At 44.5% G+C, this 26,434-nt stretch overlaps 1 protein-coding gene and 1 long non-coding RNA gene across 8 annotated transcripts in view; one reads left to right on the top strand and one right to left on the bottom strand.

Annotated features, from left to right (window-relative positions):
- LOC116243920 (uncharacterized) overlaps positions 1-26,434 on the top strand; it is a 199,657-nt gene that overhangs the window by 155,287 nt on the left and 17,936 nt on the right. For 2 of the 6 annotated variants that reach the window (XR_016470876.1, XR_016470874.1), the window contains exons 8-11: positions 8,157-8,325; positions 9,378-9,475; positions 17,727-17,966; positions 19,171-19,332. The gene's annotated coding sequence lies outside the window, so the exon portion shown is untranslated. Of the gene's footprint in view, positions 1-8,156; positions 8,326-9,377; positions 9,476-17,726; positions 17,967-19,170; positions 19,341-26,434 lie in introns of those variants that run through there. The other 4 variants (XR_004170078.2, XM_090149888.1, XR_016470875.1 and 1 more) reach the window with 3 other exon arrangements.
- Positions 19,329-26,434, bottom strand: part of LOC116243605 (uncharacterized) — a 19,227-nt gene continuing 12,121 nt past the window's right edge. Inside the window, exon 4 of one of the 2 annotated variants that reach the window (XR_016470877.1) lies at positions 19,329-25,354. This is a non-coding gene — a long non-coding RNA (uncharacterized LOC116243605). The other variant, XR_016470878.1, reaches the window with a different exon arrangement.

Here is a 26,434-nt window from a genome sequence, read left to right as displayed (position 1 = left end):
GACTTTTTTTTTTTTTTTAAGTCATACTTTTATAAACTGACTAATTGAAAACAAAGCTTATTTTTAGCATGGTAGGAACATATTTATGCTTGTGGTTACATGGTCTGTGTAATTCCCAACTTAGAAGGGTGCTGGTTAATGCTCAGTTACTGGCCAGTGAGCCATTTACATTGGCTCCTAATGTAGAAAATGAAATTTGATACATTCTTCATAGCTAATTGGCTGTTTATCTATTGTTTGTTGCTAAGGGAGCTCTTAAGAGACCTGCTGGTGTACCTTACGAGTTGGGCAACAGGGAAGGTTGACTGAGATGTCACAAAATGTTCCAGGCTTTTCCATACCAAGGCATTACAGTGGAAGGCCGCAGGGAACTGCCATCCAAAAATAACTTGAGAGAGTCTCGATCTTGGCTGCACTGCCCATGCGGAGGCTTAAAGTTAAGGGCATTTTCTCACTGGAGAGCCTCAAGGACAGAGCCTGCACTCAGGACTGCAGTTCTTAATTCATTTGAGGCTGAATGTAAGAGGTGCCTTCCCCATAACAGGAGTGAAACTCTGCCTTGCCATGGAAAACACTCCTTGGAAAGGGGTTGCTGAGTGGCAAATGTGTTTTAATATCTGAGCTTTGATTTTATTTTTGTATTTGCTTATGTTTGAGCTTGTTTACACACTGTTGTGTGAAGTGTGGTGTTGGATGTTGGTTTGTTCTCCTTCATTAAATTGCTAATAAACTAATTAAGCTAGCAGAATATCATTTGTGTTGAGGATAGGTCCAGGAGCATTGAAGTGCATTTACCCACGTTAACTTTCCTTTTCACGTTCAAGTCTTCTGCTTTTCCCAGTGGACTTTCTCCTGTGCACTGGTACTGATAGGCTGGAACTTGGAGATCCAGAACCCCGTTTGGAAAGAAAGAGAATAGCACTGGTATCCCAGCCAACATTTCCTTGCTCAGTAAAAACAAGGTCTGCTGTTGAAAGAGGTTTGAAGAGGTCTACAGGCCAGTAACCACTGCTGTGATTTTGTAACTCAGAGGCAAATTTTACTCACTGCAGCACTGTGATCCCTGTGGAATCAGCGATGCTGCATCAGCATAGGAAAAAAGTTTGTCCCAATGGCTCCTCGTTTTTCCTGTCCAACACAGCTCTCTGCAAAGGCCGGCTTTCTGAAGCAAGCTTCTTTTGCTTCCCTGCTGCCTTCAGGGAAGGAACTGTAATAAACAGCGCTGGTTCCTGAAACTCGATCAAAAGAAATACATAGACTGACATTCAGTAAAAGTATATATATCACTTCTGGTTTTAAATGAAAGGCAGAAAGACCAAGAGTGCTAATCCTAATGCTCTGGCTGCTCTGCAGGTTTTATTGCACAAGACTTGTTTATTTGCTGGTTGTAGGGCTGATGGTGTTGGTAAGGCAACCAACACAATTCACAACAGGTAAAGTTACAGGCGGGACATGTCTCGTCAGAAATGACCTCCTTCAAGCAGAAAGTAGTTACTTCCCTGTGTTTATGTAGGAGAAACCTGCTCAGGTTTTGTGGGACAGGAGGCGAAGTGCACCCAGCTGGCTGTGGGCTGGCGATCCATCTTGCTGGGTTCTTCCTGCAGGGCTGTGGGCTCCACCCAGCTGTGCTGGCATGGGTCTCATGTCCTTTTTGGTTTTGTCTCCCAGATGTGTCCTGTTTGCTAATTCAGGCTCTCAGTGTTTGATGATTTCTCTGAACTCTCCAGCTCCTGGAGTTGTATGAGGAGCTTAGCTATTGCTTAAAGTTTTGGGGCTTCAACAGGGATAGAAAAAAGGTTATTCACATGAATTTCAAATATGAACTTCACAAACAAATGAAATGAACCCTTACATTTATTGAGCTTTAACATCTCCTGGTTTTCTGGGGCATCATTTCTGACTTGTGACTATTGGAGGTTAGCAGCCCTGCTACTGTCTCTTTGTGCATTCAGACTGCATTTATGTTGCTTGGTTTGACATATTCCTGGGAGACTTATTTCCATTCAATGTGCATTTCACTACAGCCTGGGCAAGGCAAGAGAATCTACTTTTCAATTCAAGCTTTTTCTTTTCCCTTCCTTTAGCCTCAACCTTTCTATCTTTTAGGATACAAACTTGGCTGTTATTCTGAAAGCGCATTCACTGCTGAGTATAATTACTGGTGATAAGTCCTACAGTTCACTGGATAACTGTGAACAAATTGAAAAACACATCCCATTGGAAACCTCCTGGTAGAACTGGAGGGGTAGTTTGATAGCAGCGGATAAAGTATTAGAAGGAAAATTAGTTTATGGGGTAATTTTGAATCAGCATTTTGTGAATGTATCATGCACGTATTGCCTCTTCTTGTAAACAAAGGAGGAATCTAAAGCTTTTTGTGAATTTTAAAAACAGGGGAAAAAAAAAGTGTATAATGAAGACTTTTGTTAACTGTTATGTAGGCTGGCAGCTGGAGGCTGATGCTGTGCCTGTCTGGTCCTACTAGTCATCATTTCTTTTACAGGACGCAGTTTTTACTGAATTCTGCTTAAACTTTTTGTTTCTGACTAATACAATGATATGTACTGCCTTCTGGATCTTGACCAAAGACTGAAGTCTTGTAAATGATATTTTACAAGTTTTCTAAAAGAGAAAAGTCAAGAACTCTTTTCTCTGACCAGGTAAATGTGTGACTATAATTGTAATAGAAGGATCCTTGAAGTGTTTTTCTTCACATGCATAGAAGTCCTTTAAGTATCATGCCCGAGAAGATCTAAGGTAATTTTCTGTTTGTAGTATGCTGGAATTTTTTTGTTTCACGAGTGTTTGTCTACTAGGGCATGGTTGAAATGACCCTCTTAAAATCCACAGTTCAAACTTGAAATGACACAAAGCTGAATCATGCAGGCAAGGGGGTATTACTTTGGATTTATGTGTTTGAGTCTCTTGGCACAGGCCAGACACCTAGAGAAGAGTTTTAATGAGTAGAAATGCTCCCAAATTCTACAGGTGTGCTGCTTTAGACCACAGTCTGAACATGTCTCCCTTCTTTCCTACCCTCCAGTAGACTCACATTGGAACATGTCCAGTGCTGTAATGAATTACAAATCTGTAAAATATTTCTCTCCCTCTGCCCGTGCTGATTGCTCTTTAGCCTGGCAGTGAGGCTGGGCACAAATTGGCACTCGGAGCAGTGACTCACAGGAAAATGTGCTGAGTGGGGAGTGTGAGAGAGTGTGGGGATGGAAGGAGGGGAGGGATGGAAGGTTGGAAAGATGGAAGTGGGGATGGACGGAAGGACGGAAGGACGAAAGGAAAGAAAGATGGAAGGAACCTCAGTGCTGTCCTGAAGCCAAGCGGGAGCTCTGTGCCCGGCATGTGGGGAGGAGCAGCCTTGCGGAGCACAGGAGACGATCTGGACCTTGTGGGCAGGGAGTGGCGTTCCCAGGCAGCACAGAGGCTGTGCCAAGCAACACATGCACCCTTGGCACTGCCTCTTGCTTCTGTGTCATGCACAATTCCACCAAAGCCAGTGGCACCTCGTTAATGTTTGACTGCTGTGAATGAGAGGAGGCAGGGATGTGTATGTTTCCATAGCTTTATACCACTGGGCCTGATTCTACTTTTGCTCACACCAGGTTGATACTGATACAGTTTCTCTGGCTTCCATGACATGAATCCGTATTTTGCCAGTGTCAGCAAGATCTCAATCAGCTTCATTTATTTCAAAAATGTGTGCCTGCAGCTGTTGGGAAAGGATAGGGCTGTAAAAAAAAAGAACAGAAGATGGTAGGTGAGAATAAAAAAGGGATCAAGAAACGGCTGAAGGATGGACCTTTGTATTTGTGGTCCTTGTTTGCCTACAGTTTGTTGCATTTGTCAGTGAAAAATGGGAGAGATGAAAGAATTGAATTTCTCTTGAGCTTGTGGTTGTCTTCGGGCAGGGTGTGAAGCCATGGGGTTTGTCATCCTGCTGCCCTCATTTCAGCTCTTCTGCGCGTTGGGAAGAAATACTTCTCGTCCTCCAGTACAAAATAGGAAAGTTCTACAAAGAAATGGAGCAGATTATTTTTTCCAGTTTGCCTTAGGGTTTCCTGGAATTTTTGCTACTGTACATTTATTTAAAGTAACCCTATCTGTTTAAATACACGCTGATCTTTGGTTGCTCTGAGATCGGAATCAGCCCTGCCTGAAGAATGCCTTTTGCTTGCACTCATTTCTGTATTGTCAGCCCTTCCTCCTCGCCCCCCGCCAAGCTGACCCTACTGGTATCAGGTGACAGAAGGATAAACTGCAACATATGTGGTCCTGGTTGGAAAGAAAGTTATGATCCAAACTGATACAGAAATTGTGATCTATTGTCAGTCTCCTTGAGGATGACAAAGCAATCTGTTTCCAAATGAAAGTAGATGTAAGATAAATTCTTTGACTGCTATTGTATTTTTCTTGGCATTAACCAGACGCTATTACTGTTTTGTGGCTTTGTCACCACCAATTAAGAACTAGAATAACATCATCTGTTGCAAAGTGTCATGATCCAAAACTCCGATGCCTCTTTACAGTGATGTCATTAATAAATAAAATCAACTCCAATGATCAGTTAATACATGTTTAATAAGACTTAGCAAAGCCCTGTCAGATGCTTAGGGAGGATGTTTGGAAAGAAGGGCTCCATCCAAACCTCCAGTTTGGTACCAGATGAACTGCCCCCCTAATTTGGCCAAGACAATGCGTGCAGGTTTTAGGAAAGATTTTTGGTGTGCACAGGATTTAAATATTCTGTGCAATTGCCATCATTACTTACCTGAAATGAAAACAAATCTTTCACAGTGAAACGCAGGACATTATGCAATAAAGCAAAATTTATTGTTTCATTCTCTAACCAAGCACAGCAAATGGAATTAATTAAGATTATTTTTTGTTGGCTGTCTCAATTTCATAATAAACATATTTTTATTTGAGCAATGTGTGTTTATCATGAAAATATTTCAAGCAAAAATAAATGAATAAGATGAGGCAGATCTGTTGTAAGCCATTCTGTGATTTTTTTTTTCTTTAGTATATTCAGCATCATTCGTTGTAACTGGTAAAGTACTAAAAGCTTTTTAAAAAGATAAAATGATTTACTTTTTTATTGTCTAGACTATATGTAAGCCATTGCTAATTAATACTGCCCTTTCTGATGGCTTTGCAACAGGCGTAACTCAAACAAACCAATTATAAATGATTTTTCAGTGTAAACTTTTAACAGCATAGCCTCAGGGCTTGCTCAACATAAAAGTACAATTTAGAAAACATAAGATTTAACTAAGGTCAGGATATATCAGGCGATGATGGATGTAAATGTAAAAACATCTGACTGTGGAATGACAACGTTTTCTTCAAGACTAAGCAAAACGTTGGTGGCAGTGATAAGTGGGATGAAAAATAGCCTGGAATGAACCAGCAGAAGGTTTGACTTTGGGGTCTGTTTGCTGGGGTTTTTCAGTGCTTTTTTTTTTCTTGATTGTTTTGGTTTTCTTCAGCATTTTGGAAGTCAGAGTCCCAGAGGTGGAGCAGGCAGGGTAGTGTAAGTTTGGTAACTGTTTTCTATGCTGTGAGAAGGTCAGACTTGTCAACATCATCTGCTGTCTTGGGGTGCGGCGCTGGCTCCTCTGGCTTTGAGTTTCCAGCTACCAAAGGGAAAACGGCCCTGCGATGCAGAGCTCTGGTCCGGTATATCCTAGTGCTGCAGTTCTAAGCTTGCTCACCATTTTGCACGGGTTAAGTCCTCAGAGATCGCTGATTGACTAGGTGGTGGCTGACTGCTCTGCTCTGTCTTTAAGACTATTCATCCTCATTGTCTGTCTTTCAGCATCCCACCCGAAGCTGGCACAGGCTGTGCATCATGTGCTGTGTCTAATTTGGTGGGAGCAGTCACATGGCCGTGGTGGGATCTGTATCAGATTTGTATGGTCGAGTCATCTGGTATCAATTCCTGCAGGGCGAAGCCTCTGGAGCTGCAGCCCTGGAGTGCTCTCACACCCCCACCCGCACCCAGCGATCACGCAGGTGTTGGGAAAGATTCCTTTTGCTCTTTGCTGTAGACACCTTAAGAAACTGGAGGTTGGTTGTTGGTTGCTCTGGTGGATGGTTTTCTCCTTTGGCAGCACCTCCTGTCCTCAGCTGAAAATCAGTGGGCTGTTCATCTTGTGCGGGCTGTAATGAAGGGCAACCAAAGGCCCAGGGTTCCAGCATCTCTTCACTCCTGTGCTGGAGCCAAGCTCGGTCCTTTTGCTGAAGCAAAATCTGGTTTTGCTAACAAAGTAAAGACTAATTAGCTTTATTTTTAATAAATACCGCTTTCATCTGTGTTTGTTAGAATTCCAACCTTACTGACCAAATACTGGACTTATACTGTGCCTTCATTGCTGGTGAAACCCAACGGGTACTACTGGGGAAAAAAACACCTTATGGCTTAGTTGCCATTTGAATTAGAAATACTTGTATGGTCTGCTGTTAATCACATTTTTTCTGTGTCCTTATGAGCACGGCAGTTCCACTGGGGTGGGCTGCGCTCTTTTCTCCCATGATCTGTAATTATGGGGACAGGATTAATAAGAATTTCATCCAGGGCCTCAGCTCAGTGACAAGGCGTTGTTCAATGAGAGCACAGCAGTGTCCTTGCTCGCTGGGAGAGCAAAGCAGCACACACATTGGAAATGACTGAAAATAAACGTGGGAGCTCTAGTGCTCTGTAATAGCTCCCTTACTCCTCCTGCTTGTTTGGGTAGCAGTTGTCGTGACTTTTTGCTTGCTGTACCCAGCTCTGCTGCTAGAGAGGCAAAGCTGTGGTGCCAGAGTTCATGGGCTCTGTTATGTGAACTAGGGGACAGAGGTAGAATGCTGGAGCTGTGGCCCAGGCTCAGGCACCAAATGCCCCTCCTGGTGCCAGCCTCCCCTTGGTGACATCCCTTTCTGTCACACATGTGGGTGAAAACAACTGCATGGTGCTCCCCATGTCTTGCTAACAAAGGAATTGGTTTTCTCTAAGAGCTGCAGATAGTGTGTTATCAGATCCTCTTTGGATTTTTGCATAATACATTTAGTTTGTGACTTATGTACACGGTAATTTGGGGGAGATTTGTGTAGTATGTTTCATTTTCTTGTCCGTGCTACCTCTGGAAGTAATGAAAATCTATTCTTTCTCAAATGAAATAGAACGGGAAGGGGAGCTGGGTGCCTGGCCTTTGGGTAGCAGGGCTGCAGGGCTGACACTGTGCTTAACAACAGTGTCTATTGACATAGACACCGTGCTTATATTGTTTTTCAACAACAGAAGATGCTTTGGAAGAGAGGAGCATTATTTTTTGAGCAGAATCCCTCTTCCATTCGAAAACCTCCTGCTATGGATGGGGCTATTTAGCTAGCTGTTTGCAGGCACCCGTGGGGCCAGCCGAGATGAGCTTTGCTTCTGCACTCCCAGCCCTTTTACCTCTGTTGTTCTATGGCTTTGGGCAGTTTGTAAAATAGCAGCGTTTATTATTTCTCTGTTATAATTTTATTATACTATCTATCTTAATATTTACTATTCTCTGTTTATATATATATTTTTTTTCCAAATGGCTGAAACTGTCAAAATACAGGGAAATATCAAGGCTGAAGTATCTAGGGCACCCCACAGTACTCATTAGTCCATCACTTACATCATGCTACATAAAACAAGACTTACTGGTGCAGAGCTCACCTAGATGCTGCTCCTTGTGCCTGGAACATATGCAGAAGCGCACAGTGTGCAGAGGCACTCACACAGGCAGAAGCATGATGATGTCTGAAGCCCAAAAAGCCCAACAGTGGCCCCAGGCTGGACCCAGTACCCAACTGTCACGCATCCCCACTGCCATCCTGACTTTGCTGTGGTTGGTTGCACCAGAATACTTTCATTCTGCCAATACCTCTCTACAGCTGGCCCCACCATCCTGACAGCCTCATGTCTCCCTCTCCTTTGTCATCTGCATTAGCTCAGTATTTTAACCCCGTTTTTCGCCTACTCTTCATTGGTGCTTGTCCAACATCTGCTCAGAGACGCCTGGTGAGAAGATGCCCTGCAAATCGCCTTGTGGTTTGCAGACTGAATTCCCTAATGATGCTCTCATTAATAGTTCTTGCTGCCAAATGCTGTTTGCTTTTACTTTCAGAACTGTCTGTATTAATAACAAGTACCTCCACTTGGAAATTATTTACATGAAACATTGTTCTCACGTCACTGCCACTGACAGCGGCTCCGGACTGGGTGAGAGAAGGACACCGTGATGAATTCACCCATGTGCTGCGTGAGACAAGGAGAGCTGGAGGACTTCAGAGCAAGTAAGTCCTGGGAAAAGCAGAACTATTCCTTGCGACAAGGGCTGGTTGCAGAGTTTGGGCAGACGAGCTTGTAAGGGATGGTGCTGCACTCCATCTGAACCTGTGGGAAGTGTGCCTGTTCCTAATAAGCACCGTGTGTATTTATGTGGCAGTCATTGTGCTTTGCAAGAGGGGAGTCACAGAAATAATTAGTTAAGAGCGTGAGGTTTTTGGCACAGATTCCCTTTCTCAAGTAGCTGTGATGTTCATATATAAGAAAAATTGATTTGGCATCTAGACAGGATTTCAGCACGCTCATGGTTATGGAAATCAGCTATGGGCATGAAGGAAATCTGTATATTGATTCATAAACTGACTTGATGACTTGTTCATGCTTTAATATTTTCATGGGCTTTTACCCAAAATAAAAATGTCAGTAGATACCACTTGACTGTGCTGCAGCACTGCCTGAAATGGTGGGAAGAATGCAGGAAAGAAAAGGGATTTCCTACTAGACAGAAGCCTGTACTGTCTGTGGTAATTATTTTTTTCCTACAAGAGAGGGTTTTTTTTTTTTGCCATTAACCTTGTTTATTTTGTTAAACTGTGCACTTTTATAACACCCCTGGGAAGATCATTAGTTGTGAAATCCAACCCAGGTTATGTAGAAAGATTTGAAAATCGACACAGACCTTTTCAGTGGGTAGAATTTGGTCGGGACACAGATGAACCCTTGGAAACCGTACTGCTGTGTGCACAAGGTCACAGATCATTGCAAAGATGTCTCTCTTGAAGAAGAATCAGGTTCATGGGCACTGTTCTCTAAGAACTCAGGAAGGTCTCACTTCAGCACGTGCTGGTGATGCTGGGGCTGCAGCAGTGATGTGTGTGGCAGTGCGAGGAGTCTGTGCTTCGGCACAGTCCAGTAGGGCAAGAACTAGCATCAGTGTTGGCCCTTCTTTTTGGTCAGACTGGCTAGGTGGTGTTTAGTCAGCACCAGCACCCTTGTTTCACTGGCTTGTGAAAAAACACCTGCTACTATCCTGTCTCCTCATGAATACTTTTCTCTGCAGGTTTAAAACCTTAATCCCTGAATAATCCCTCCACCTGCCTCCTGGTTTTCTTTGGGGACCTTCCAGCACTGGCCAGTCCTGACCCTGTATGACTTCAGGTATGTGGGGCTCAAGATGGAGGTGATGTGGCTGCTGGCTATTTTAAATGAACGCAAACTATGTAATGTATAATTTCACTTAAGACCCAGGGCAATAATTATTGGCCAAACGCTGATCTGATTTGCATAAATGTTCTTCATTTCCATTGTGACTTCAGAAAAAAATCAGTGGGCATAAGGTACAATATGGCACAGTGCATGTGCTGTGCCATAGGGGAGTAGAATTTTCTCCATAAATAACATCTCTTTTGGCAAGACACAGGAGCAAGACCATGAAAATCTATACTGTATTGAGCTGTACAGTTCAGGAAAGATGCTGTATATGTAACAGAGTACTTTGAATGTGCGTGTTGTTCCACATGGATGAAATCTTCCTTTAAGACAGTTGGTTATTCATGTTCACAAAAATTCTGTACTGTAATTTCCCCAGTTGGGGTGTACTCAGCCCTGCTGGGGAGGCCATGGAGATGCCTCCAGGTGGGCTCTGGGAACATGGAGAAATTTTCACGTGCTCAGGAAAAGACAAGGCCATTTTGTCATTTGGTGGTTGGCTTCTTGCGGCTTATTAAATAGTCTGCCAGACTTGTGGCTAACAAGTGATTTTAATGTAGTTTGAAGGCAGCTTTTGTTTCCCTCAACCGCTACTTTAAGAAAGATCCCATAAAATTAATTGACTGATGAACTGCATAATTGATGCTGTCTACACAGTGTGCACCAGCCAAAACTGATGGGTAGCGAGAGCGCTGGCATCCTGGTAGGGGCTGCGCTGAACCCTGCAGAGAACCTCTGCTCGCCTTCCCTTTATGCTCTTGGGTAGGAGAGGGCATGTTTAGTTTTCTGCTTACTCTATTCCCTTTTGTACTTGCTCATTTGCTGGGTGCATAAAGGAGAAGAGGTCACTTGTGCACATGGGATAAAGAGGTATTATGAATTCTAAAGTGTTTGCTTTATTGGGAAAAGCACACCGAGCAGGAAAGCGCAGGAACATAATGTGTGAAATTTTAATGAATGCTGTGCCAAAGTGTGTGTGCATTTTTTTTTCTACCTGTAGCAGCTTTATTCATTTGGGAGAGTACTGCGTACAAGATATTCCTTAGTAGTATGCTGGCTGCTGTTTAGTTTTAATAAATTAAATCCTTTATATCAATGTAATATTCTTTAGACAAGCACTTCCAAGACAGATTAGAAATGAACTTAAGGGGATTAAAAGCTTCTCTTGCTAAAAACAATGTTTCAGATGGGAAATCCACTTATTTATGTCACTTTCAGTGGAGTACATTTGTCTTTAATATGTTTCTGCTGCTACAGAAAGCAGTGCTTTGCCCATGACTGCAGCCTTTCTGCTCTGCTTTACATACGCAGCAATGTTTATTTTCTTCAGTACTGTAAGTCGCTTTGGGAGAGATTGATGGCTTCCCATAAAACTGCGAGGAGCCATTTTCTTTGTTATTTAACAAAAACAAAAGATTTACTGGATCTGGAGTTTAAAATAGCGTTGGTCTCTGTAAAATAGGAAACTGCGAGTGGAGCGTGCGAGCAGAGAGAAAAGTCTGCTTTGATATTTCTCTTATTGCCTTACAGCAGGCTGCATGCATCTTCTGGAAGGTTCTTGTTGTCTGAAACCCTGGACATTTTGGGAGCAGCAGGCCCAAGGAGACAGCAGCTCGCAAGTCTGCTTCCCTGAACCCTCCCCAGCTCTGCAGCTGGGTGCTAACGCCGCTCCAAGCGCATGGTTCAGTGGCACGTCCCAGTGCTTGGGCCCCTGGTACCCACTGAACACACCTGATGGAGTGGTGAGGCTGCAGCAGTGTTGCTCTCCAAGGTTGCTGGGGTTTGAACAGCACCAGGAGGCCTCACAGCTTGAGGCTGGGGGAGCAGCTTCACTGCTCCTAAGTCACACAGAGCGGGTCTGGGAGCAGCTGGCTGCCCCGTCTCCCCACACTGTGGGGTTTTTGCAGGGCAGGATCCAACCTTGTGGGGTGAACAAGGAGTCTCTGCAGTAGTCTTTGGACTGCAGGAGAAACAATCAGGGTAAAAAACAAACTAGAAGAAATAAGGAAAATTGATGTTTTAATTGGAGACCTTTCAGTCTTTTTATCGTTGCCACTTGCATGCTCAACCTTGGAAGTAGGGTACCTGCTCCTTACCCACCAGCTCTGTTACAGCTTGTGGGCATGTAACTGTTCAGTGCATTGCAGTGATCTGGGCAGAGGGAGAGGTCTGAGCCCTCAGCACACCAGGTATGCCTCTGTTGCTGTGTCTCTGACACAGCACTGAATTTCATTAATTTAGGTGCACTTCTATCCATTTTTGGTTAAATCTGTTTCAACATCTCTCCTGTTCCATGATGTTCTGTAAAGTATTCATTTAAATGGTTTCCAAGTAAGTTTTTCCCAGTACCTGCTTACAACAGGCTCGTTTCCATCAGCGCTTTTGGGCCACTGATGCTGTAGGCTCTGCTGTCTCATTTCGGCCACTGTTCAGCCACAGTTCCTCTTCCCTTCCCACCCCCAGAGAGTGATTCTCAGATTGAACTGTGGCACATCCAACAAAGCAGAGCTGATGTCTCAAAGCAGTGCTCCAGAACCGATTGCCTGACTTCTCTGGCATTCAGAAGGGCCCTACAGTGAGGCTTTGTATCGGCCTCATATTACTAAGATTGTATGAGAACAGGCAGCCTAGATTAAACCACTATCTCTGTTTTATCTTATTTTGTGCTGTTCTGCTGTCTGAGACCAGATTTAACTCCTCTCCCCAAAAAGACTTTCTTTTTTTTGCTGGCCTTAGCATTTATCAGACTTCTAAATCCTTACCTATTGCTCACGATAACAGGAGTTGACTGAAGTTTCACCACTGGTTTCATAGTGGAAAGGGCAGGTTAATTTTCTGCTGAATATCGATGGGCTCTGCTATCAGGATAACTACTGATAACTACTGAGCCCATATACATTGCTACACTGCTGATCAGTAAAAGAAGAAAACTTATCATTCGAGAAAAAAATATATAATTAGGATCAGGGGTGGAATCTCACTGGGAAATGTGGTGTAAAAATGCTTCTCATTTTAAATTAAGCTTTCGATGGCAAGTGCTTGGCTTTCAACAACTCCTCTGAAACTCTTTTAATTGAAGTTCCATGAAAATCTGGGGAGTTCAGCTCAAGTTCACGTCCCAAACCCATCCTGATCTCATTAAAGATCTGATCTTTCTTTATTTGCCAATAAAATATATATGTGTGTGTGTGTGTGTGTATAAATCAGTATCTGCTCTATAACTGTTTTTTATCGTTTTTATTATTATTATTTATTTAGAGGTACAGTTTCCCTTCTCTTTATGAAGAATGAACTCTGCTCCCTTTGTGTAATGAGAGGGGAGGGACAACCCAAGGGAGATCCTTCCCCCAGGTGTGGATTTGGGGCTCAAGACACACTTTCCTGCTGCTTCCTTGTTGCTTTCTCGTGTCCCGCGTTGGCTGTGGAGCCTCAGTGCTGGCAGAGCCTACAGAAGAGATGATGGGCTCTTGTGGCTCCATGGAGGCCAGCATTGTCTCGGGCTGGTTGGCCTGGGCCCTGTGTTGCCCTGGTGGAAATGGTGGAGCCCCGGGGGCTGGGGCTGAACGTGCCCTGGTCAGGCTCAGGGGATGGCCATTTTGCCATTCTGCTTGCACGTCACTGTTTTCTTCTCCTGTACTTAAAACCCAACAAAGGTCTTGATTATTTGGAAGAGTCTTGTTCTGGGCTGACAGTGAGTTCATGATTTTCTTTCATCCTTTTCCCAAGCTTTGTCCCACTTCCAGCTGCAGTGGCCAGATGCTCCTGTAACCGAGGGCTGAGTGCACACAGCCTGGTTGTGCCAGGGAATGGCACTGCTCCGCTTCACCAGCACAACAGGAAGGCGGGCTCCAGAAATCCCCTCCATGTACCCAAGTTTTCCCTCTTCGCTGCCTGCAGGACCAGGAAAGGTCCTGGGACCTAACAGAGTCCTGCTGTTACACTGCGTGGGACTCAATATGAAAACCTGTTGAAAACAGTGTAAATCGTGAATTCCTCGAGGCAGAGAACAATGACACACTTGAATGTCTCAGCCCAGCGAGTAGCAGTGCACCAATGATTGCCTGCACAGCTCTCCTGCAAAGTACTCAGCCATCTGAGCATCCATTTTGGTGTTTCATCCCACTTTTCTTCTTTTGTTTTATTCTCTTGTGATAGCAGCTACCTGTTCACAGCCTCCCTCGTGAGCCCTGCACGTCGCTATCTGCAGTCCTAGTGAGTCACATTTCGGCTTTCCTGATCAAGGTCCAGCTGGAATCTCACATCTTTGTTTCATGTATTTAATATACTCAGAATTCACTAAATGACAGTTTATAATATCATTATCAACAGTTAAAGACATTATAACTTCAAGAGATGGAAAGAAAGTGCAGCCATATGTGGAAATGCTTTATTTTGTGCACTTTTAACCCTCACAATAGCTCAGCTGCAGAGAGGGGACAGCAGTGAGAGGCAGGAAAACAAATCCTATGTCTGCAAAATCATTTTTCAGCTTTCCCTCCACTGTTGTCATGAAAGAGCACTGCGCTATTTGGATGGTAAATAACAACCAAGGACTAATTTATTTTTCTTCATAAAATTATTTTTTGAATTGGATTCAAATGTGTTCCTTATTACACGGTTTGATAATTCAGTGATGCTTTCCCCCCATAACATATGAGCTGATTTAAACCTTCACTCTAAACAGCCTCAGGCTTATTAAGAACAGTGTGGACTGAGTATGGATTAGGTTTAAAAGTAATAAAAAAGTAGACCTGTTGGTTAGGTGAAAAATTCACTATCAGATTCCTGAGTGCAGCTTTCTTTTCATGTGCAAACTGCATTAAATGAGGCATTTAATTCAACAAATCCATAGTTCTGATCCACCAGAAATAGAGACTGGGTTAGTTCAATTTGTAACAAACGATCTCCATATGATCAAAGTCCTGAGAGCTGATTCCAACATACTGCTTAAATTAGTCTAACACCGAAGTGTTTGGCTCTGGGACAATATTTGGAATGTCTTACCAGAAGAAAAATTCCTCTGCACACATGGTTCCAATATCGGGGAATGCCAACCTTGCTTTTTAATGGGCTGACAGGGAGCCTCCGTGCTAACTTTCTGACTCCAAAAAGTTCTTGTGCTGTCACCCGCAAACCAGCTTGGATAATTTTTCCTTGGCTTCCTTATTAAAGCCTGAATGAAGGGATTGTGTGGCTTTCTTAATGTCACTTGGTCTGCTTGCCATAAATTCAAGCACTCATGATGAAAGCTCCACTTATATTTCGCTGGGAAATGGAATCAAGGAGAATGCACCCTCGTTCACAATAAATAACTAAAGTTGAGTTATTAAGTGTATTTCATATACCAGCGCCTTATTACATCAGCAGTTTAGATAATGGCTTCTTAAAAATATTTCTCTACTGAGATCCACGAGGAGCGGGTTGCACATAGACGTCCCTGTGCACAGAAACCGAAGCAGCTGGCTCCAGCAGTAACTTAGGACTGTATTAACCAACAGCAAATATTTACATTTTTACATGCTGCTGTCTGTTTAGATTACGCAGCCGTTGTGCTCTCAGCAGCGAGCAGAGGCAGTGTTTGCTCCCCCTGCCAGGAGCGTTTGTTTGCTGCGAGCGGGATGCGAGCTGGTGCAGCCCTGTGGCTGCGGTGCGTGGTGAGCGTGGCGCACGGTGCTCAGTGGGACTTCGTGCCCCTGCCTCCCTGCGCCCTTGTTTGTCACAGTAACACACAGCATTTTCAAAGGCCTCGGCTGAATTTCCTCTGTTTTTATGGTTTGTCTTAATGTGAAAGTGATTCATAGAATTAAGCTGGAAGGGTGCTTTGTGGCCTTCCAATATTTGAAAGGAGCCTATAAACAGGAGGGGGAATGACTATTTATGAGGGTGGATAGTGATAGGACAAGGGGGAATGGTTTGAAACTGATACAGGGGAGGTTTAGGTTGGATATTAGGAGGAAGTTTTTCACCCAGATGGTGGTGAGGCACTGAACAGGTTGCCCAAGGAGGTTGTGGATGCTCCATCCCTGGAGGCATTCGAGGCCAGGCTGGATGTGGCTCTGGGCAGCCTGGTGGCTGGTGACCCTGCACACAGCAGGGGGTTGGAACCAGATGAGCATTGTGCTCCTTTTCAACCCAGGCCGTTCTATGATTCTATATTTACATATCTTGAATATGCATTTCAGTCTTTACGTTTTTACACCACGACTGTACATGCATGTGTGTAATACAACATAGTATTATGTTCCACTAGGAACAGCCAGTGAGTACACGCCCCTATCAGCACGTTGTTGTTGCAGCTTTGCAGCTCCCTCCTGGTTGGTTACGTTGCATTTTGGATAATGAGGAGATTATTTTTAAATCAGTGCTAGGCATTGCTTGGTATTTTATAGCAGCTGGAAGAGAAGGAAGTTAAATGATGAAAAGTTGGAGCTCAGAAATGGAGCAACACTGCTGTTTTCCTGCTAACTCTTCTGAACAGGTGGCTAAGTAAGCCAATTAAACAGACTTTAAGAACAAATTATGATAGTAATCCATTGTCTGGGATCATTGAAATGCGCTGGGTGGAATCTTGTCCCCAGAGCTGCCTGAATAATGAAAATCTATTTTGGTGTAATTTTATTGTTTTCCTGTGTTCACTGAATGTTCGGAGGAGCTTGCCTTCCCTCTCTCTCTGGGCTGGGCTTCAGGGCACACAGCATGGCAGCATGGGCTGTGCCTGGCTGGTCGTGTCCTCCAGACACTCTCCTCTGCATGGCCTTGTTCAGAGGTGATTAAGAAACCAGACAATGTCCGATGAGCACTGCTGTGTGTGCGATGGGGAGGGCAGTGGGAAATTTGGGTTTTGCTCCCGCTAAGGACAACGAATGGCCCACTGGCTTGGGTACTGCAAGAGAACCCCAGGACCAGCACTGTGAAGCCACTGTGGTCCTCACCACTCAGCTCCCTCTGCTGAGCCCCTGCCTTTGCAGGTTGCTTTGTGTTTCCTTTTTGCTTTTAAATCCGGGACAGAAAGGAGTTGTGTGGAATTATTTCAGGCTATCGTATGGTAACAACTCCACGTTGCCACGTAGGGCTGCATGAACCGGTGACCCAGTGACAAAATAAATTACGTGTGAGCTGAGGGCTGGAGATGGTGAGTGGCAGAAGAATGGCGCTCCAAATTGTGTTCAAGAGATCCTGTATTCATTTAAGAAAAGTGACTGGTTAGCCAATTTATTCGTTTGACAAGTTCCTTTTTAACCATCTTAATTCAGCATTTAGCCTACAGTGCCCGTCATTAGCTTATTAGATATTCATCGAAAGAGATTTTAGCATAAATACGGTTCCACAGAGGATTACACACAGGGAATCTATTCTTTTAACCTACTTATTTGGATACCAAGTATTTGTTGAAGTGGACTCGTATTTACTTAGTCCCTTAATGAAGTCTAGAAAAGCTTTTCTGCAAAGGGAATATTGTTTTGTAAAAATTAGCTTACTTAAATAGTTTTCAAAGTCATCTCAGAACAAAGATTTCAAAGACAGAGCGCCAGCCTAATATTTACTTTTTACGCCGTACGGTAGTTTAGACTTGCCAGAAAAAGTGCACTTGCTTTTTTGTGTTGTTTTGTTTAAATTTCTCTGTTTCTAGTTGTGAGATATATATGTCATTTCTAGGGGTATGGAACTAATTGAGGAATATGTCCTGCCCTTGTTGAGGTGAACAGGGCAGATAAATAAAAACTCCATTGGACATAAATCTCCTCCACTAACATCAAAGAAACAGGATCCTGCTAAGTGTATTTGTATAATGCAGTAATTTATGCAAAAAGCAGCTTTTGTCAGCAATGCAACAAAGCAGCTTTGATAAATGTCCCCTAATTTATTGTCATGTATCTCAAATCAAAGTAAAACATTTACAGCCTGCACACTGAAGGAACCCAGGCCCAGGGCACTTAAAGGGTTTCTCTCCCTCTCCATCTCCAGTCCCCTCTGCCCCCCTTCTTTTTTTTAAAGTACATAAAGCTAAGTTGGGCAAAAGGTTAAAAAGGCTCTGTTTTGAATGCTAAGTACTTTATACAAATTATGGGAAAAATAATAACGGAGCTGCTTAAAGAATGACAGAAAAGCCTGTACAAATTCAGATTAAAAATCCGCTTAGCTTTTCTCTTCTGGGTGATGTTTAACAAATCATAATGCAGGCACTAATTGTGTTTTACAGGGACAATCCCAGTGTCTGGGGCTCTGAAAAAAGAGTGAAACAGTGATTGGAAATGGTAAGTGTTGGCCACAGTGCTTCACTGCCCTTCCCAGGTCTCCTGAGCCTTGCCAATATGGAAGTCAACCCAAATGTGAGATGGTGGAAGGAGATGTTACCACTGACTTGGAGATAAAAATGAGCCCCCAAGGAGGAGAAAGCCAAAGTGCCAAAAGCTTCATCCCCACTGCTGGTTCCTCCATGGTATGGAAACTCACTGACTTGAGCTTCTCCCAGCTTCTAGGGAGATGCAATGGCCCTGTCTACAGAGCCAGTCCCAGAGGACCATTTTACAATGGAAAGGTCACACAGTGAGGTGTGACTGATGAGGCAGGATCTGAAATGGGGTGGCCACGGTGCCGGTGAGGACACGGGTGCCCCACAGCCAGGCTCAGAGCTTCAGACCTGGCCTCTGTCAGTGGGTGCCACTAGGAGCATGTCCCTGGCTCCACTGCCTCTGCCACATTGTGTGCCACCTGGCTGGTCTGGTCATTGGGTGTCCTGGGTTGGGCCGTGACTGGGGAGTGAGCATCCCATGGGGTGAGCTGGGAGGAAGGGGAGGAGACAGTGGGGATGGACACAGTGGGGCCACGGACCATCCTGTGGCCATGTATGGGGACAAAGGGGCAAACTGCTACCCTATGGAGTGGGATGCTGTCCTGCAGTGCTGCTGAGGAGCAGGAGCTCACTCAGGAAGGCCTGGAGCTGGCTCACGGCAGGGAGGCTGCTGAATGCTGATAAATTAAAAGTATGTGGGCTTGTCAGTCACCCGCACTGCCTTCCAGTTACAAAGACCCAAAGTGATACGGCTGCTTCTCGAGACCCTTTGATATTTAGGGGGAGTGATAAATTCAGTTCTGTTTCTGCAGAGATCTAGAGCAGCTCCACATGTCAGATTGCTTCAGAAGTAGACAGCATTTCTATGTTTTTTACTTAGAAAGCTCTGTTTATAATAAACCAAACATACAGCTCCAGGAGTACAATATCCTTCGAGTGGAGTTGTTTCAAAGTGTTTTACAACCCATCTGGTGGGCTGACTCGAACTATTAGGCGTGTTCTTGGAGAAAATGCTTTATTCACACAGATAGCAGTATGTTTCTGGTACTGCAAACCAGAAGAATGAAACCTTGCAAATCCAGGCCTGCTGCACCATAAAACAGACATGAGTTCACCGAGAAAGTGAAAAGGAGATGTTGTTTTTTAAAAACGTTCTACTTTCTTTGTGTGAAGTTGTGCCTGTGTGTAGCAGAGCCGGCGCCATGCCAGCCCTCATCGGCATGTGGGGCTGCTTGCTGCAAGGCCTGTGCGTGGCTGCCTTGCTGGTGGCATCATGGCACACTCAGGCTGTGAGTCAGTATAAGAGTTTAAGTTCATATCATAATCGCTGGGGTTGTAATTTAAATTTTAGAAAAAGGATTCTGCAGCCACGGTGATCGAAGTGAGAGATGTTCGTGTTAAAAGCACCGAAGGTGCACTCAGCAAGGCTGATCACGGGTGCAGTGAAAGCAGAGCCTGACCACCACAACGCCTCCATCAGGTGCAGAGCTCAAGGGAGAATCCCCAGGAACAGGTAAGTTTGCATCACTAACATTCATCGACTCTTGCTTGAATATTTATGGAGACCAGCCAGTGGATGTGAGTGCAGTGAAGTGGTGGCAGGGACAGTGGTCACCTCTGCTGGTGCAGATTTGTACAAACGTGGCACGTGGGCTCTTGTTCATTGCTGGTGAAAATGCAGAGCTGATGGTGGTGACCGTGTTGGAGAATAGCGTTTGTTGCTGGTAATCTGCTCTATCAAACAGTGTTACTGTGCTCTTTGTGTATATATCTTTATACATAGAGATATGGATAAGGAGACAAGTGTATGTATGTGTGTGCATCACATTACGTGTCTCTACATAAAGACATTTCAGGACATCTGTATGTTAGATCACAGAGGGTTGCTAGAATGAGAGGCTCGCCCAGGCTGTGGCACTGCCATGGCTCATGGACCTGTAGGGGCACAGCAGGTGACACTGGTTTACACAGCAGTGTGCAGGGTGGGTGGTGGGAGCCCTGCCTGCAGCACAGAGCTACATATGGGAGCAGGGGGACACAGGCAGCAGGAGCTGCACTGCACTGTGTGTGCAGCTCAAGGCTGGCGGGTTCCCACATCTGCTGTGGGAGGTCAAAGGAAGTCCTCAAAGTACATTTAAAAGTACATTTAAAATGTGCACATGTAGCAGCAGCATGATCAGCAAAGCTGTTAAGCAGATATGCCACATTAAAACCAGTCTCCTGCAGGCACCAGCAGAGCTGCTCCTAGATGGCAGTCAGGTGGCGGCCAGCACCCAGAGGGACAGTACCTTCCTGTCACTGTCACTGCTGTTTCTCTGTGCTTACTGCACCACTGAACCACTTCTCTGTGTCTTAGCACTCAGAGAAATGAATGGGAGCTTTCCCTCCTCCATGCTAAGAGGGCAGCAGGTGTGCTTTGCACAGCCAAACCAGCAGCAGCTCAGGATGCCATGGGCCTGCCCATGCCCGCAGGGCCCAGGTTGAGGATGCCCCTGCCCTCTCCCCACCCACCCCCCACTGCCAGCATGGTCCTGCTGCATGGGGTGCTGGCCATGCACGCTCACCCTGTGCCCTCCCTACTGCATCCATTTTCCTTTTCTTTTTGCATCAAGGCTTTGTAATGAAATTTTATCCCAATATGTTTAAAGCAGAGACAGCTGTGAGTAGCTGTTAAATAGACACAGAGAAGAGCTTGGACCAAAATATGCGTGTTCAACACAGTGTTTTAGCTGTAAGTTGTGCTACGAGACCACAAAAATGAAGAAATCCAAATGTATTAATTGTTTGAAAGGGGAACACTCGTTGTAAAGGCAGGCATCCTCTTAGAGGTCTCACTTTATCTCAGCGCACTTATCTGGGAGCAGTACATCTGACACAGGGTTTCAGTTTATTGTGTAATGCTTCAAAAAGAAGCAAATGCAAATGGCCAATAATGGTCCTTATAATTTGAAATGCAACCAAAATCGAACTTTTTGAGCAAAGAAGTGGAACGAGATTTTGTTTTTGTTCATCTCACAAATTAGTCTTAATGTGACACACACATTTCAAAGGAGTTCACGTTCAGTGCGAGCAGGCCAAATAAAGAAACACAACAAACCCAGCCCCCCCATCTCAGAACGTGGCATTAAAACCACATGGATTTTAAATTCTTGCTCTTACACTCAAAATTGCATTAACAGATTTTGACCTCAAGAGTAAGGCACGTTACGTGTTTGAAGGCCCAGCACTGCTGCTGCGATCCACAGCACTGCTCCCACATACTGCCTGAGTGAGGCCCTGCTGATGCAATAGTGGCCCGCATATGTCTCGTATTAATGGTATTTTCCTAATAGTAATAGCATTAAAGCCTGCCTACCTAGCTATTGAGTTACCTTATTTAGGGTAATTTGCCCAAAAGCCTAACCTGGAGCATGTGAACAACCGTATCATTTTATAACACTTAGCTTTAAGATATCAGAAATCAAAGCAGGCTGACAGTCTGATTCCAGAACTAGTGGTTTTCCATTTAAAAAAACAAAAACTGTTGTGTTTCTTGAATTAATTCATTATCTGGATTTTTGTTGTATTTTCCACATGGAATTGATGAGGAAAAATTTTTTTCTAAAGAATGAGATGAGCAAAAATTCACACATGGAAAACAAATGAGCATTGGGAAGCACTCCTCATAGCTAATGGCTACTTGGTATGGTGCCAGAATTCATACAGATCCTTAAAATCAAGTAAATTATGCCCGTAGTGATAGCTCCCTTTTGCTGGAGTCCCACAACAAGCACCAAACGGTGGAACGGCGCACAACTGCCAAATTCCATTTTTCACCTCCCATTTCCTTTCAGCTGAGCAGCCTCGTTCCCAGCAGAAAGGCCCATGCATTTTTTATGGCTCCCCCTCCCAGCCCCATGTGAAGGGCCTGATCCTGCCCATGGCACAGAGCTCTGAGGGCAACGCCTACCGTGGGTCAGCGTGTTGGTGGATGGCAGTGGTGGTGGCAGTTGGATGCACGCGTCTTTCCACTGAAGGGAATGGAAAGAATTGGGTCTTGCAAAGGAAATAATCATAAAACAAAAGCCTTCTTCTTTTGCTTGGTTCCCTTGATAAGATCTCTCGCTGAACTCAGAGGTTAGGAAATGTGCCGCTCGCCGTGCGCCAGATTAACAACTGTTGAATTCTGTGCTAGGAAATTCAGCTGGATTACAGAAATATCTGTTAAGACGAGGATAAATATTTATAAACAATCTTCCTTGCAGAACATGTCTCCATCATTCATTTCCCCGTGATGAAAAATCTGGAACAATGGAACTAATGACTACATTGTTCCAAAGTTAAATCGTATATCTAATAAGGAAAATACTAAAATGAGCCAAATTCTTTATGAACACAACAGCGAAGCAATTAAAATAAATGTGATTTTCCAGATCAAAACTTCTGGCTGTTAATTGCTAGATGGCACCTATCCTAGTCATATGAGTTTCCCTCGCAGCTGTTTTTATTTCACGATACATTTTGGGCTCCCCAGAGCCGTGCTGAGCTTGGACGTGGCGGCAGCGCGCCCGGACAGCTGCGTGGGGCTGCGGGGCTGATGATGCACTGCTGGGCCAGGCCTCGGGCCAGGCGCGTTCTCGCTGCTTGCCCTTTGCTTGGCCGCTGGTTACAGTGGGGATGATGGGTGGGCACTGTGCAGAGCGCTTCCCAGAAAGAGTATTTTGGAGGACTTGCTTCCGTCATACGCTGTGTCCTAGTCATGGCATCTGGCTGAGCTCATACCCTTACCTCTTCACTCTCTGCATTGGACTTTTTTTATAAAAAAATTTGTTCATGGATGCTCTAGCACAGCAGCAGTGGGGCAGGGGCTGCAGCCCACCACGACCAGGGCTCTTTAACCCACCCCACCCCAGAGCTGAAACTGCACACTGGAAATCTGGCACGCTCCAGCCAGCTTTACTTGAAGCTGCACTTTGGTATCTGTAGGTTATTAATGAGATTAAAGAACTCCGTTACAGGGAATGACAACTGCAGTTTGTCCAACATTAAGCAGATATTGGCATCCTTAGGTGTGAGTAGGGAGGCAATGATCTCAGATATTGAACGAGCTAAAGCCATGAGCAATATGATATTGATTAGACAATGGGTATTGTATTTACCCACATAGCTTTATTGGGTGAGGCTCAATGTGATGTGTTTTTATTTGGGAAACTTAAGGAAGATAATTAAAAATGCTGTAAGGAGAGCCCAGCAGCCTTTGTGCTTTGCTTTTTAAAGGCTGCAGATGTCCTGTCTTCTTTCTTTAAAACGGCATGCGCTCCCTCTCCACCTTCCAAAAGATCAAGGGTAATAATAACAACAATAATAATACAGTGTCCTGGAATTTTTCTACATGCCTCAAGAGAACTTTAATTTTTTCCAGAAACTGTTTTCTGACAACAGCCGCCCCGTGGACTTTTCCTGTTCCCCAGTATGCATTCCCAGTGCTGCTGCAGCCGAGTTAAAATGGTGTCTTTTGGATACGAGGCCTTTTATGTAGAAAACCTTTCTCTTGCTGAACAAAACCCTGCCTGCAGCACAGGGCAGCCCTGACCCGGTGAGCAGGTAGCGTTGTGCACTGTCAGCTTGTGCACCCGGGCAGCTCAGTGTGGCCTCCGTGACAGAGCTCAGGAGCCTCACATCCACAGCCCAGCGGTCCAAGCATGCACCGAGAATGCATCCTCCCCACCTCTTCTGCTGTTTCTCCCATCAGTTGCATTCCCTTTCCCCAAGGGCTTTTTTCCATTTCTTTTTGGTTTATAATCCCACAGCAATGCCCAGCCCAGCTGTGTTCCCATCTTGCATCAGAAGGCTGACTCACTGCAGCGCTCCTTCCATGGGACACGGGTCCATGTGGCTGCAGGCAGGGCCTGGGCCTGGCACACAGCGAGGCCTGTATCCAGCTCAGGGCTGAGGCCAGCCCCCGTGTGCCACCCTCTTTGCCTCTGCCAAGGCTGGTTAAGCTGAGGTGTGATGGCTCAGCCTTTCCCCTCCCTCCACGGACGGCTGCTGCTCTAACTCCCCGAGCTTTTGGCCATGGGCCGTTTAATATTTTCCTCTAGTTTAGCCATCTCCAGTCACCAGAGCTGCTGCCGACTCCGCTCCCATGGGTGAGGCAGCTTCTCACAGCCACCGCTTCCTCTGCTCTCCAACCTGATGCTTTCCAGCTCTGCGCTTTGCAAGGGGAGGCAGAGGAGCGTGTGCCGAGCCTCCATCTGCACCACATCACGGGAATACAAAATGGCACCAAGTCCTACTTTTCCTCATTAGATGTGGGCAAAGTTGGCTGGAGCACAAGTGCGAAAGCTCATCTTTCTTCAGCTGCTTGTAATTCATGCTTGAGCAAGAGAATTATTTGGGGCTTAAGTCAGAGTCTTCTAAGTAGGTCACAGTTCTTCTAGACCCAAACTCCTGCATATGACTTCTCAGAAATGCAGATCCCTGTCCTCCTGATTTGTGAAACACCTCAGGAGCCCTCTTATCAATTTTATCAGCTCCTCAAACGAATCCATAAAACAAGCAGCTACTGAGAAGTTGCATCCTGCATAGAGTTCAGACTTGGAAAGATTCCCCTGCCTTGGGTGGCAGCCATTTCTGTCTCATTTGAATGGCTAGTTTCTTGCATTTTAAGGATGCTCCACTGTAGCCAGGTAAATGAATGCACCCTGCAACTCCTCTGGTCTTTGCATTAACAAGAGGACAAAAAGCTATGGAGAAGGCAAGGAAGCTCCAGCCCACATGGGGTACGCTGGCTAAAACGAACACATGCAGTGCAGTCCACGCTGTAAAACAGCATTCATTTTAGTGGTGCAGAGGCTGATTTGCCAAATCATCACAGCATGTGTTAGATGTTAGTCTGTAGAACAGAACTACAGCTTCAGACACACCCGGAGATAAAATGAGGGAGATACAAGGGCTCAAGAAGCAGCAGATTGGAGTGGAATGGCACAGTGCAAGGATGTGTTAAGAGTTCTTTGCTGCACTGGTGGCATAAGTAAATTTTTCTGATATTTCTGCAGGACAGTTCTGAATGCCTCTAGCAGCTTACCATCTGGGCATGAAAATGATAGCATTTGCTTTTTTCAGTCATCTAGAAAGTAAGTATTACCTCCTCCTCCAGTAGCAAGATGAGTCTGGACTACACTGACATGGGGGAGAAGTCAGAACTAAGCATACTCTGTATGTCTCGCTGGAGGAGTTGCAGTTAAGTCTGATTTTAGTCGAGTCATCTGGCCGGGGGAGACTATCCATAGGGATGGACTGTAGTTGTCAGCAGTCAGATGTTAAGGGGCATTTCTCTGCATTACGGTGCCATGCATTTAGACATTTAGATTTCTGCCCTTGACTGCTGCTTTGGTGTGCAGTGGTGAAGTGCTGGAGCTGGATCACAGCTCAGCTCTGTGGCCGCATTCGGATCCCTGAAATGAGCTGAAGTGCTATTTTACCATGGAATACAGGATGCCCTCATGCTTTTATGCTTTATTTTTGATTCTGTGAGGTTATTTTCACTTCCTCTTCTGAAAAGAAACAAAATGTTAGATGTCTAATTGAATGGACTGCTGGAAAAGATGCATAAAAAGCTCTGGCACATGAACTTCTGTTAAGCAAATGCCTTTGTTTCCAAACAGGCCAGCGATAACAAATATTTATTGACATTTTCCTTCCACAGGGGCGTTAGCAATTATAATTTGCTAGTATGTAACTCATGAGTACTTACAGGTTTTGAACAGAACATCTGTTGGTCAAAGATGAAAAAGGAGCTTGAAAAAAAATTTGTTTTTCCAGGGTTATGAAACTAACAGCATCACAAATTATCACTAGGAAAACAGTTCAAAAACCTGAACTTGCACTTGTGGAAAAAGGAACACAGATAGAGGAAACAGATAAAAACGCGTTGTGTTGGTAGGCTTTGTTTTCTGCAATGATGTATTGTTCCAGCGAAGCGGTTAACAAACAAATTATTGTCTGCGTCCGAAACAGCCAAATCTTTGGTTCCACCGAACAGATGTTAAGGTGAAGCAGATTAAAGCCGAATTCACAATAGGGCTGCTCCACAGGAAAGGTGCCCTAAGTTTATCTATTGTTAAATAATATAATTTATCGTCTTAGAGGGCTGTGGAGTAATTTCTGTTCCTTTTTACTTTTTGAACAAAGATTTATAACATAGATAATCCCCAATTTTAGATATTTGCTGCAGGTTATATTTGAAAGAATTTCCCAAAAGACTGATAACCCCTTTTTTTCCCTTAACCACAGTCAAACCAGTGAACTAATATGATGCCTGCTTCAAATAAATGTATTTGCTGCCTCTGTGCATGATAAGTTTTCATTTAGTCTACGATCAGCTGACAGTATGCAAGTTTGCAGATACCAGTAATTGAATACAGATAACCTTGGTTGTTGACCTATGCAGAGGCATGGCTGTCTAGTTTCCATTGTTTCTGTTTTTGCTAGTTGACACAAAACTGATGTGGGCTGAATTTATATATTAGCCATCCATTATAGTGGGAATTGCTTATCATTGTGGATGGATATTGCAAGAAGTTTCTATTTATTTAACCTAATAAGATGGCAGAAACAAACCTGATTGGGCCCAC

Source organism: Phasianus colchicus, chromosome 13 (genome assembly GCF_987193195.1).
Source record: "Phasianus colchicus chromosome 13, bPhaCol1.hap1.1, whole genome shotgun sequence".
Lineage (NCBI taxonomy): Eukaryota > Metazoa > Chordata > Aves > Galliformes > Phasianidae > Phasianus > Phasianus colchicus.
Note: the sequence above shows the minus strand (reverse complement) of the source record. Positions and strands in the feature narration are given on the sequence as shown.